Source organism: Chelmon rostratus, chromosome 2, assembly GCF_017976325.1.
Source record: "Chelmon rostratus isolate fCheRos1 chromosome 2, fCheRos1.pri, whole genome shotgun sequence".
NCBI lineage: Eukaryota > Metazoa > Chordata > Actinopteri > Chaetodontiformes > Chaetodontidae > Chelmon > Chelmon rostratus.
The window spans coordinates 30,932,151-30,945,364 of NC_055659.1; the positions used below are offsets into that span (position 1 = coordinate 30,932,151).

A 13,214-nucleotide genomic window follows, 5' to 3' on the forward strand; every position below is an offset into this window, starting at 1 on the left:
AAAAGCAGGGGGAAGAAAAAAATAGCAGCAGATGTAGAGGACATTCAAAAAAAAAAAAAAATACAAAACACAAAATAAAAAGTAAACTATATATATATGTGTACATATTATACAAACAAAATGGAATTTGACTATATAAAAGAAAAATAAAATATGTAGAAAAAATATATATACAAAAAATTTGTAAAAAGTGTGTATTGCTCCAGTAGTTGTGGAAAAAACAATGTAAGCTGCCTTCCGATTAAAAATAACAATAGTGTTACTACTATTGCACAGAAGAATAAAATATACAAAACAGTAAATAATATGTAATATTGCACAAAATGTATGGACAGGAGCGTAATTTCAACACAGTCTTATGTTAAGTGATGCTTGAGTTGAATAATCTGACAATTGATGGAATGAAGGACCTGCAGTTGCGTTCCTTCTTACAGGGTGGATGCATCAGTCTGTTACTAAAGGAGCTGCTAAGGGCCCCCACTGTGTCAAGCAGGGGGTGAGAGGGAATGTCCATTAACGATGTCAGCTTGGCTAACATCCTCCTCTCACCTACATCCTCAGTGGTGTCTAGAGGGCAGTCCAGGACAGAGCCAGCTCTCCTGACCAGTTTATTAAGTCTCTTTCTGTCCCTCTCAGAGCATCCACAGCCCCAGCAGACTACTGCATGAAAGACTGCAGATGCAACCACAGAGTCATAGGAAGTCCTCAGTAATGCCCTATATACTCCAAAAGGACCTCAGTCTTCTCAGGTGATGAAGACGACTTTGGCCCTTTCTATACAGGGCATCAGTGTTCGTGGACCAGTCCCATTTATTGTTTTAGTGTACACCCAGGTATTTGTACTCCTCCACAATCTCAATGTCCAGACCCTGGATGCACACCGGTGTATTCTGTGGTGCTTTCCATCTCCTTGGTCTTGCCAGCATTGATGTGCAGGTGGTTTAGTCCACACTAGTCAACAAAGTTAGCATGTTAGAAACAAGATAATAAGAAAGATAAAGATTCTTAAAAAAAAATAAGATCCCAGTGCTCTCCAGGTGGAAGAGAGAGCGATGGAGTAGGTAGATTATAGCGTCTTCCACACCAATGCCTGGTCGGTATGCGAACTGTAGGGGCTCCAGCTCACTGCCCACCAGGTGACAAAGATGGTTAGGTATAATCCTCTCCAGTGTCTTCATCAGGTGGGAAGTTAAGCCTACAGGCCTGAAGTGGTTGGGCTCCCTGGGATGCACAGAAAGTTTTCCACAGGGCCGGAACTCTCTTTAGGCTGAGGCTCAAGTTGAAGATGTGCTGAACAACCCCACAGAGCTGATCTGCACAATCCCTGAGCAGTCTGGAGCTGATGCCATCAGGGCCAGTAGCCTTCCTCCTCTTCGTCCCCTTGAGCTCCTACCTCACATGATCTGCTGTTGTGGAGGCCAGGTGGGGGACAGGGGGGTGGCTTCTGTTGGCTGAGGAGGGGGGCTGGGTCCATAGTGTGTGATGTGGATTGGCCGGGGGTGAAGGGTGTGAGGACGGAGCTGCTGGTGTCAGGGATGCACTGGGGGGAAGTGAGGGGATGCTGAGAGGCAACGCCGTCTGGTCTGGGCTCTGGTGGATGGGGGAGGGAACGTGGGTTGAATAACACCTGTTAAAAAACAAGTTCAGCTCATTTGCCCATTCTTGGTCTCCAGATTCTGGGCCCCTGTCATTGTCGCTGCTGTGGCCTGAGATGGTTTTCAGGCCCCTCTAAACCTCTCTGGCATTGTTCCCCTGCAGGCGCTCCTCCAGCTTCCTCCTATAGCTCTCCTTGTCTTTCCTGATCTCTCTTTTCAGCTCCCTCTGCACCCTCCTCAACTCAGTTCTATCCCCAGACTTTAAAACCCTCTTCTTCTCGTTCATTAGGGTTTTCAGTTCAGGGGACACCCAGGGTTTGTTATTTGGGAAACACCGTACCTTCCTGTTCGGCACAGTGTTGTTCACACAAAAGTTAATGCAGTCCGAGATACATGTTGTCAAACTGACAGTGTCCTCCCAGTGAGGACTGCACAACACTTCCCAGTCGGTGGTGTCAAAACAGTCCCTCAGTGCCATACTGGACTCCTCTGACCATGTCTTCACATACCTGATCGTTGACAGTTGTTTACTCACCAAAGGTGTGTAAGTAGGTTGCAGATGTACCAGGTTGTGATCTGATCTGCCCAGTGGGGTGAGGCGTGAAGAGTATCCTTCAAGAATCCAAGTATCCTTGGTGTTTGCATAAAGTAAATCCAGTGTTTTATTGTCTCTGGTGTGGCATCAGCCGAGGGGGGGTTGTGTACAGACATGCGAGAACTCCTTTGGCAGGTAATATGGCCGGAAGCTAACAGCAAGCAGCTCAATGTCTCTTGCTCCTTTACACCAATATGCGCTGGATTACACCACCTCTTGTTCACAAACATCGCTATGCCTCCACCCTTCCTCTTACAGCACTCCGTCGCTCGCCTGTCCACTCTCAGCAGATGAAAATAATCCAAAGCAACATGCGTGTCCAGCGTGAGTTCGTTCAGCCACGTCTCCGTGAAGCACATGACGCTACACTCCCGATACTCCTGCTGCAGTCTGGTTAGCACCGTTAGCTCCTCCATCTTATTAGGGAGAGAAATGTTCAATACGGTTTATTTAGCTTCAGCAATACTTATCAACAGTGAATAATCCTTCAATTAATAAACATCTATTGTCCAACTACAACACAGGCAGCCATAACACAAGCAACTACACTAACAAGCGTAAAGGCAACAAGCAAGTGTGTTGCACATGTGAACGCGTGTGTGTGTGAGTGTGTGTGTGACAGAGAGAGACGGCAGACATGGCTGTGTGAGTGGTTATGTCAATTGAGGTTCAAGGCTGCGAGGCTTGGAAAAGAGATATGAGAAGCACAATAGAACGATCCCTTCATCATATGTGGGACTGGTCTTTTAACTGATAAAGTACAGTTTACTGGCTTTACTTCAGGAGAGATTACAGTGTTTCAGTCTGTCTGGTGTGTCCACTGACGTTTCTTCGAGCTCAGATAGTGAGGGGGCCATTGTGTCGCTTTGTCTGTGGTTTGCTCAGGCTTTTTGTTTTACATGCAAACCTGTTTTGTTCATCCACATGGTGAGGTCTCAACATGATGATGCAACACAATTTGCATGAAATATTAAATACTGGCCAAACAAACCATAGAAGAACTCATGCAAGGAACTTATGGTAACACTATGTGCATGTGCTGAACAGTATCAACTGAAAGTTTGATAGTCTGACATTTTGGGAAGGGTATTCAGTCCACAGAGTCAGTTCGGTTTTGTTGACAACAGAGCTGGACAGAGCTCAAAGCTGGTTACCCCACCATCAGGACAGGACTGCTTTCTACCTGACTTAAACCACATGTACAAATTGTTTTGATGACTCTCGCACAGCAGTTTTCCCTGCTTTCAGTCTTTGTACTAAACTAGGCTAAACATATCCCAAATGCACTGGATTAAATTAATATTGCCTCTGTCACCTGTCTCTCAAAAATTCAGAGTGCTCTTTTAATATACTACTCAACACAGGGAAGTGGAGTCCTGCTAAACTGGCTGTCAGCAAAGGAAACACAGGAGTATGATATGTAGCTTCATGTTAGAAAATAAGAAGATTAAATAAATAAATGCAAAGGAACTGCATAAATGTTTAAAAATGTTTCAATATTTATTCAAGGAAAATGCATGTACTGACTACTTTCACTGCACATTGGGACCCTCAAGAGACCAACAAAAAGGTGAGGTTATTTATTGCTGTAGTGATAACATGGAATCACTTAAATAACTGTTGTACTATAGAGCTGGTACCCACTTTTTAGCTAATTCCACATGTCCATCTTCCCTCTCCCTGTCATGTAACTCGTAAATTGACAGATGCAGATCACCTCACAGCTGTGACAAATGCCTCAAACAGTAATATGAATGGCTCTACTTTGTAGCTTTTGAGAGCCGACCAAAACAACTCATCTTTCCTACTGAAGGATATTTATAGGTTGTCAACTCAGCACTTTTCCTCCATGTTCCCACTGTCTTCAAATGCTCAGTGTGGACCAGAGAGCAGATGAGTGTAATAAACAAAACACCAGGAGCCATTTTCCATCATTCACAACTGCCATCTCCAGAATAAATGATGGCTGCAGGTGTGTCATCAAACGGTTGCTATTTTTTAGTAATGCTTCAGATCAGAAGAGGGACAATAATAAAACCTCAAATGCTGGCATTGTTTCTTAGGAAAAACAGTTGTTGAAATACCTTCAGGTAGCCTTTGCAGGGCATTGTCAAACAGGGTCACTGAAATCACTACAGAGAGCTTGATCTCAAAATTGCTCTGCTGTCAAACACATCCATTAACAAATAGATCACTTACTGAGAATCAAATCAAATCCTGCTTATTCACAATATACCTTTAATGCAAAGATAAATAAAAAACTCACTGTGCCATTTCTCAATGCTCATTTCTACACCTGTCCAAAAATCAAAATACAGGGTTTTGTGTGTTTATTTATTTGTTTATTCATCAATTGATTAAGGAATATATACAAAGCTGTATTTTGCAGGTTCAAGTTCTGGGTGAGTAAAACCTTTAATTCTTTGATTCTATGTCTCTTGTGCCCACCTGCTTGTCCCCTCATAGAATTATTATGCAATGTCTCCTCCTAGCTGGGGAGAATGGTCCTTGCTCTGTGATGGTCACAAAGGCTGGAGCTTGTGGCAATGACATGGGTGCGGTGAGGAGCATTGTGGGGTTTTGTTGTTCCCTGACGAGGCTTATTGCTTTGACACGTCTCTGTCTCTGAGGTGCCAGGCTTTCTGACTACTTTAACCTTGTGATACGGAAAAGCAGCTATTCCTCTGGCTGATAGTCCCTGTACATCTCAAATAACAACTAGACAGACAGAAAAGCAAAAGAAAGAAAAGGAGGCAGGAGTTGAGTGGTGTGATGTCCTTATCGGGCTCAGTACCTTTCTTGGAAGCATTTACCACAAATATTGATTTCTGCCCCTTTCCCTCTTCCCATCTCCATCCTTGACTCTTTGTTTAATCATATCAGATTCAGAGGCCTGTTCAACATTGATAGGATTGATTGCATGAGATAAAACTGCCAATTTCTATCTAAGGCATTTTCTTTTTTTAGATCCAATTTTGGTAAGGTACGTTAGAGCCCTTGAGTTTAAATTGATCTGACAGAATCAATGTACTTTTGAGGATAAATTTGAAAAGGAAATGGAAAATACTAGCTCTGACTTAAGATTGCAATAGGTTTACAGTGATTGACTACTTTAATATGACCAATCATTATTCAGTTAATTCTTTTTTTTGTTTTGTTTTGTTTTGTTTTTTTCCAGCCCTGGCAGATTGCCATGAAAAAAAGCAATTTATGAACATGCCTCTTCACAGGCCTATTTGGTTTTCCCTTACTGTAATTTACTTGATTTCTGGCAGGTAACAGAAATGGCCAAAACATGCTTTCTCACAAAAAGTTAAATCTCCCTCCTGGTTAACTATATGGCTCTCTTGGTAAATGCTCTACCTTTTTGTTTGAGCAGGAATTCCAACTAATCCCCAGTCTGGAACTCTATGTTGGACATAACTCTTGAACACATCAAGAAATAATATGCTGGATTACCCTTCTCTTATGTGACTTGATAATCAGGGTGTAGGCAACTGAGCGGAATAGAAAGCAATGAAAAGATTATCACTTACACCCAATGAGCATTTTTAAGCATAAATGGAGGCTGTACTATATACAACTTCTAAGCTCTAAATGCAATGGGACAGAGCCTTCCTTCATTAACTTTTCATGTGATATATTGTCATAATAGTTAATAAACTGTACAACATAAGAGTATCTACAGGTAATTCATGTGCAGCAGTGACTAGGCCTATTTCAAAGAGTGAATGCAGTTTCTACTATGGGTGGACACACAAGGGCATGCAAAAAAGAACAAGAACTACTTTCAAGTAATGAACCTTTTCAAGTAGGAGGTAAAAATACAATACAAAATACAACATAACAATATAAGAAAAAATAGTGAAGTAAAAATAAAGAACTAGGCTATCCAGGATAAACGTCTTAACATCTGGAGTTGTATTTGTTGTCCCAAATGATTTCTTTCTCTGCTCTCTCCATCCACACAATGTAGGCCCGGTGCTGAGATGTCACAGTGTTTCTCCCTGGCTTTTTTCTTTGGGTTGTGGATTGGCTCAGGGTGGCTTAAGGCCATCTAATCCTAGCTGACAGTTAAGTAATTATTGTGGAGGCAGGCTTTACCCAAGACACTGGCTATTGAATGAGAGCTGTGGTAGCTATTGACAGGAGACGGAAGAATTCTATTTTTAGCAGTGTGAGCCAGCTTTGGTAGCGTGAGAAATTGAACAGTTCAACAGAGTGTAGGTAGAATGTAGTTCCAATGAAAACTGACAGTGTTACATACAACTAGAACCTTGAACTGCAGGTAACCATAACAAATCTTATGATCAATGCCACATTACCATTTAACTTCTGTCATATGTCATCTGTCAAATTAACGTAAACATCAGTTAAATTCATTACCAACAAACAAACCGCCTGTGTCTTTTGTTTTCCTCTTTTTTGTGTGGATGAGGGTCACAATATACTCCATCCTGATATGGAAATAGCCTTTGGTGCAGTCCACGCACCTCCAGCATGCTCATTATTTTCTTAGATGTACATATATAACCATGCACTCATATGCACTTATTAACCATTATCTATATACAGTCACTATCAGCATTCAGTGTCAATGCAAGTCAGTGTGGACAGTCAAACCTTGTCTCTTAATGATCGGCCTTCCTCTATGTGTTTTTTTTCTCTCTACCTTCACCTGCTTACACACATCTGGCACCTACCAAAACAAAAAAACAAAAAAACTTCAATGACAACACACCACGGCTTAATGGTAGCCCGTAGCTGCACTTTTCAGTCAGAGATGACAGAGAAACAGAAATGAAATATCCTCCTGCTTCCCTGAAGTGACAACATTTTGCTTTTCCCTTAATTTATGTTGACAAAGCACAGTTTGTAGGCAGCATGTACATGCTCCACACACACGCTGTTGTATGTGCTCCTAGTTGTCATGTCATAAAACCAATGACCTGTTGATTTTTACAAATGAACACTTGACTGTCAGCACTGAAAAAAAAAGTATCAATCAAGAAGAGAATCTGTCAACATATTTCATTTGTTTTCTGCCAATGTCCTCTAAACTAAAGCATGATTATTTAGTTAATTGTTTTATTTAATTTTATTTTATTGCCCCTTTTAGACAATTCAAACTACTTACTTAAAGTTAAGAAAAGATAGCAGTCTAGTTAAATATTGAAATAATTCTTCTGACAACGAGCTGATTTTACATATTTATTATTATAATTGAAATTATTATTTCAAACCTTCCATCTTATGTCACACATTTTAGTAGCCTAAACTTAATAACGCATGGGACACAGTGTCATGAACTTTCTATGTCTAACCATCCACCTGGACCTCCTTCCTACAACCTTGAGAATGTCCCACTTCCTGGATTCCAAAATGTTGCTGGTGAGCATTATCAAGGCAGCAGTATGATTCCTCAAAAAATACATTCAGCAAAGCAAATTGCTAGAATACAAACATTACAGACAGTAATTGAAACACTGGAACATTCCTGGAATTAAAGAATTTGAGTTTTATTTCCACACAATTATCATTTACCCTTGCCAACGACTCTGCCACCTTTGCATCTATGATTCATGTAATGAGTTCCCCACTGGGGATTAATAGAGCTGTCGAATCATTTTACAGACTGCAGCACTGTTGCCATCTTTATTTGTGAAATGATGCCACGCATTGGACTATATTTTCCACTCCACCATGACTCCTTCTTGTTGCAAGTTTCCAGCAGTGTAGATGCATAAGATTGACGTCATTGTTTGCAATGCACGTGTATTGATGGATTAGTATGGATATGCTTTGGAACCAGTTCTCATTGTAACCAGGTGTTGAATCCTTTCCCTAAAAGTGACAGGTCCTAATACAGCAGTGCATATGCATGACTAAATAAAATTATGATAATTATTATAATAAAATGAAAGGCTTAATAACATTAGACCACTGCACCCTGTCAATGTATTATCAAGATTAAATATCTTATGGCATATTTACTTATTATATCCCATTTAAATGCAGATAACCATCTCACATTGTACTCTTCAACCAGCTGCTCTTGCTACACCCAGAACTGTGCTCTGTACCAACTTTACTTTTGCACACACTGTATATTCATCAAAAATTACAGGTCTTCATGTCAGTTTTATGGGGCAAATATGTGTGTGTGTGTGTGTGCATAATTTAAAGTGCTGCATCTCCACCCAATATGATTATTTATCCTCCACTTTTGTCTGCATTTCAAGCAGGGTGATATTTCAATCATAAATCATGAACTCAGTGGAGCCCCTGAATAATATGCCCTCCAACTGAGGGGCTGTGTATTTATAATGGGGACACACAACACCACGCTTGCTCGCCCTTGTGTTCAGATAAAGGTTCCCCGCATATCATAGATCACATATATGGCTGTAGGCACTTGGAAGCTAAACAGCTTTGCCTCATCCCACAGGCCATATTGTGGGTGCAGAAGTGTCAGTTTAGTCTGATTGATTGTAGAGATGCAATCTGATTCCATTCTCCTGAAGTGGGCCATGCTGCCAGTTGCTGGTGGTCGTCAGCTAGTTTTCCACGTGCTGTTTGTTATCTTCTATGGATGTAGTTAGGACATTTCCAGAATTACACTGAAATGAACAGTCCTCAATTAAAGGTGTCATTTCTTGTCAATAGAAGTTCTCGTAGCTGTCATGGCCTTCATGTTCTCATAAAGTGGCTCTTTTTGGCTAATCACTGCCAATCAATTCTAAAGACTATTCAATTGCAGGCAACAGAATCTTATCTTCTCAGACAATGGCTCTCATTTGAAAAAAAAAAAAAACAGAATCTTACACATCGGCACAATGCCTGTCAAATCTCAATAGTGTGTATTGAAATGAAATTCAGATTCTATTTTCCTCATCTTCACTCCCTTCCCACCACTGTTGTTTTCGTGATGCCAGAAATGATGTATGTTTTAGGCTGCGAGTGTTAAAGTGAGTAGACATGTTTGAGCTTGAGGCAGACTCCTGATGAGTGCGAGGCTTTGTTCTTCTGAAAGGAACATGATGGGGAGCACTTATTCTTCTCCCATTCTCTCCATGCTGCCTGTCAGCGTTGACTGGTGGCTGCTGGCTGAGTTTGCCGAGCCTAACTTGTTCTCATTGGCAGCACACCTTCCTCTTCACTAGAGCCTTTACTGTCTCTGCTCAATGGAGCCCATGCTGGCTTAACATACAAACAACAGACCATGAATTGCAGGGGACTGTCTTCTTTCATCATGCCTTATAAAGAGTAAAAACTAATGCGCGGCAGCTGAGAACAATCAGGCCCACAATACTAGAAAATACTATTAAAGGGAGAGAGAGATAGAGAGAGAGAGAGAGAGAGTGACATGCATCAAAGGGCCCCCACTGGACTTACCCAGGGACATTGCCATTATATGGTCAACAGTGAAATCCTCAGTCAGACATTGAGAGGGACCAAGTGGGTTGTTGGGTGGATAAGCAAAATTAATTGCCCTTATGAATATACACAGTGTACCACATCTTCAAGCCTGTAGATGAACTGGGAATGTTTCTGGCAAATAAATCAGTTGCCTCACTGGTCAATCTGGCTGCAATTTGTGACGGGTTTGTTTTCATTGTTGTTGGTGGTTGTAAAGCAGGACTTCAGCAATCATCTTTATTCTTCCAACTGGAAGAGTAAGAGAAAAAATCTCAGGGTGACACCAATATATGAGGCCATTCCATCTCCACACCACTCCACATATAGAAACTTCAACCCATGAGCCCTCAGTGCAAGTTAATATGTTAGCCCATTTGCTCCTGCAGAGTATGTGTGTGTGTGTGTGTGTGTGTGTGTGTGTGTGTGTGTGTGCGTGCGTGCGTGTGTGTGTGAGAGTGGTGGCTCAGGCTGTAGGAGGCCAGTGTCCATCAGCATGGAGGGGACACAGCAGTAAGGCCTGGGAACAAAAGCCAACTGAAGAGGGGACATTAAAGAGCCCAGGACCTGCAGGAAGCCTCACCACTGAAAATAATTTTTTCTCAATTCTTTTTTTTTTTTTTTTTTTGAAGACAGGGAACACTGGGTCTGAGACGATTATTCTGTCTGACTGACTTTAAAAGTTCAGTTTGATCATGATGAGGGGTACAACATAGCCTTCTGTGCCTCTGGGGGGTCCACAGAGTGTCAGTCCTGATGTTTTCAGTGGACACCTGGTAAAACATGTGCATTCAACCAAACTGGCAGTCCTGTTCTCTGCGTTGTTTTTGTGGTCATAGAGCAAAGGGGGTGGGGAAGAGGTCATCAACAACAATAGGAATCGTTTTGTTGGGACCATAGATATCCACAGTGAATTTCATTTCATACAGGCCTGTGTTTGCTGAGATAGCATGCTTTGGACCAAAGTGATGACCATGGACCATGGCCCCAAAAACAACAAATACTGAGGGCAGACAGAGACAGTGAGACAGGCAGTCAGAGAGACAGGCAAAACCCAAAGTCCAGTGATGTAATGACCCCTTTCTCTCTTGTGCTCAAGCTAGTGTATTTAGTGTAACATATGAAACCACAAATACACACAGAACACGCTCCATGTCACGCACTACAACACAATAGATGGTTTTATTTTGTGCTTCAAGGGCTGCAGTCTGAGATGGGGGGCTTTTCTGCATGCAAAAAGAAAGCCAAACACTCCTCCATCACTGACATTTAGGCAATATTGTAGTGGTGGTACTGACTACCCAGTTAATTCTGTTAAGCTCAACATAAACTGATGTCTTTCTCAGTGTTAGCATGACTGAAAGCATCACAATAAAGACTCCAATATTTAAATGAAAAGCAACTCATAAGCTCTAATCAGGAAAAAGTAAAGTCAATCTACTGTATTATTTAATATATATCTAATCAAAGAAAGAAAAAGATAAAACTTAAAAAGTAAAAGGTATAATTAAAGTTGCAATATGCTATTGGGTTAGAAAATGTACCATATTGGCCTTTTTATCTTCCCACTCCCACGCACATAATACACAGAAATCACAAACGTCATGAGTTTCCTGAAGCCCTTTGATATTTATTGTGTGTAGATGAATGCCCATCTCAGTAGCTGTGCGTCAATTTCCAAGTCATGATTGGAGGATGACGGCCATTTCAGGTCAGCTGTAATCAGGCAGAAAGAGCCAATTGTTGCAGGAGCAATGATAGATCTCTTTGTTTTGGCCATCCAGGATTTGGAGCTGCCAAGGGAAAGGGCACTCTGATTCATTTGAGGGCCTGCTGCCTTCATCACAGCCTGTTATACTGGGAGTGTGTTTGTGAGAGGCTCGCAAAGAGAGACAGAGAGAGAGGGAGTGAGAGACACTGTGTTTGTCATTCTTCTCACTCTTATTTATTGTAATAGCTGAGCCTCTTCTCAAAGCAAAGAAAGGCTTAAGAGTGTCACTTCAGTTTTGTTTCAGTGACACATAAAGATATGAAACATTTACCGTAAGAAGTCACTCAGACTGTAAATATCATATCATTGTTTCTGGAAGGAGCGCTCCACCTGTTTTACACATAAAGGCAAATGGCATAGTCGAGGGTACTCAGCCTGGGAATAAAGTCTGAAATGTCACTGCTGGCTCAAGAGGAGTTTTGCAAGTCAGAGAAAAAACTCTAAAGATGTCATAGTGATATCATCATGATACATGTTACAAACTGGGGGTGCAGAGTTGAAAAATGTAGATGCTTCTACATTATTAGAGGATTAGCATCCATTGCACCAACATTTAGACAAGCCTCATTCAATTTTTTTCTTTATTGTTATTATCTACATTGGAGTAGCACATACCGTAACACCAATGCTCACCATACACCTATTGTACATGTCATATTCCATTCCAAAATATATCACACTGTATATACTGTACATGCAAGTGTACTGTTGACGTGGGTACATAGTATTCAACATTAGCATCTGAAAACAGTAGAGTTAATCGACACCACCCTCGGACCTAGAGCAATTTTATCCGGAGACCATAATGAAGTCTACTTCATTTGGCCATATCTCAGTGTGAACAGCCTTCAAAATCAAACTATATTAGAATTAGCATGTAATGTGAAATTGGTGTGATGCCGATGGGACGGAGAGACTCAACCTTCTTATTGAGAAGGGTGAGTAACAGTGTGGCATGGGAACAGGGATGGAAATGGGGTTTGGGGTGTGAGGGATACAGGGACAAATGTTTTCCCTCAAGGAAATGATTGCATTTGCAATGTAAAACCAATCTGCGATGCCTTGTTCTTATTACATGCACCACGACCCCAACAGTCATTTGACTGCTTTCAGACGAGAGCAAGTCAAATGACTGTTGTGACAGATAATAATAGGATATGAGCAGATGGTTTTCTCACTATATGAAAATACTTTGGCTCTTCAATCTCATCCTTCAAACCCCCCAACTGGAACAACCGGCTGGAGACAGAGGGGAGAGGCTGTTCATAGCTGAAGATGATATTGGCCCAGGCAGAGACATATGGAAAGATCTCCATCTCTTACCCACACATAGTTGTGGGGAAGAAACTATCCTCCCCTGGCATGCTAAAGACCTAGGCCACTTGGGATCCCCTGAAAAAAGGTAGTGCTGTGTGTGGATACATTTGAAAGGTGCTGTGTGTACTGGCATGCAGTAAAAGGATTGATGAATTGGCACCTTGCAAAGATAATGAATAGAATGTCGGGCTTGTGAATAGTCTGCTTCCTGATTGGAGACGGCAAAAGCTTTTTTGTGGTCCTGCAACCCAGTATGACTTTGAGTTGATCTACAGACCAGGAAAGCATGTGATACTTGCTGATGCACTCTCACGAGCACGCACAGGGAAGTACAACTGTGAAGAACATTCAAAGTCATGTGAACAGGTGTCTGCTGTACTTGTATTAGACACAACGTCTAGACCAGGCATGTCCAAACTATTCCATAAAGGGCCGTGTGGCTGCAGGTTTTCGTTCCAACCAAGGAGGAGCTCACCAGGCTGGAATCAATTAATCAGCTGATCTCAGTGTTTAGCTGATA

At 41.6% G+C, this 13,214-nt stretch overlaps 1 protein-coding gene across 1 annotated transcript in view; it reads left to right on the top strand.

Annotated features, from left to right (window-relative positions):
- Positions 1-13,214, top strand: part of fhit (fragile histidine triad diadenosine triphosphatase) — a 323,256-nt gene that overhangs the window by 232,740 nt on the left and 77,302 nt on the right. The gene's annotated exons all lie outside the window — the stretch shown is intronic.